The sequence below is a fragment of the Trypanosoma cruzi genome (assembly GCF_000209065.1).
Source record: "Trypanosoma cruzi strain CL Brener chromosome Unknown tcruzi_1047053498079, whole genome shotgun sequence".
In the NCBI taxonomy this organism is placed as follows: Eukaryota; Euglenozoa; class Kinetoplastea; order Trypanosomatida; family Trypanosomatidae; genus Trypanosoma; species Trypanosoma cruzi.
The window spans coordinates 1-771 of record NW_893649.1 but is presented as its reverse complement, the minus strand read 5'-3'; the positions used below and the strand labels follow the sequence as shown (position 1 = coordinate 771).

The 771-nt window shown below is 53.3% G+C and overlaps 1 non-coding gene across 1 annotated transcript, besides 1 other annotated feature; it reads left to right on the top strand.

Moving 5' to 3' along the window:
- Positions 1-137: 137 nt before the first annotated feature.
- Positions 138-249, top strand: Tc00.1047053498079.10. Its single transcript, XR_008255125.1, has one exon. It is a non-coding gene; the product is annotated as a spliced leader RNA (transcript).
- Positions 250-270: a microsatellite.
- Positions 271-771: the final 501 nt, after the last annotated feature.

Genomic DNA, 771 nt, shown 5'->3' with positions numbered 1-771 from the left:
CCGGGGCCGACGTCCCGGACCCTGACCCCTCCCCAGTGTGGCCTGGGAGGGGGGGGGGGGGTTTTTGTACACGGTCCCAAGTGCCGCGAAGGACCCCTCATCAAAATTGAAAACCGTTGTGGAACACAACTCCTTTCAACTAACGCTATTATTGATACAGTTTTTGTACTATATTGGTACGCGAAGCTTCCAACCCGCCTCTGGCGGTTATGTTTGGTCAATTTTTTTTGACCGGGGTTTACGGACCCCTTTTTTTTTTTTTTTTTTTTTGTGGGTCTGTCCGCCATATCCATATACCCCTATATATATATACCCATATATATATAGCCCCGTACCCCCTTGTGCGGCTGCCCCCCCCCCCCACGTTGCGTGTCCGCCACCTCCTTCGGGCCCCCTCATTTTCGCTTCATGGCTGCTATTGCCTGCATCTTTGTTTTGTTTTGTGTTTTCTCCGTCTCGATCCTTTTATTCGCCTTTTTTCCGCGTATGCCGCGCTTCTTCCTGTGTTTTCCGGTGTTTTTGCCTTGCTCGCACACTCGGCTGCATTTGCTGTTCCACACTCGCCATGTGCGTCTTTTCCGCCCCCTGACGCCGTCCACGGCGCTATCCCGGGGCCGACGTCCCGGACCCTGACCCCTCCCCAGTGTGGCCTGGGAGGGGGGGGGGGGTTTTTTGTACACGGTCCCAAGTGCCGCGAAGGACCCCTCATCAAAATTGAAAACCGTTGTGGAACACAACTCCTTTCAACTAACGCTATTATTGATACAGTTT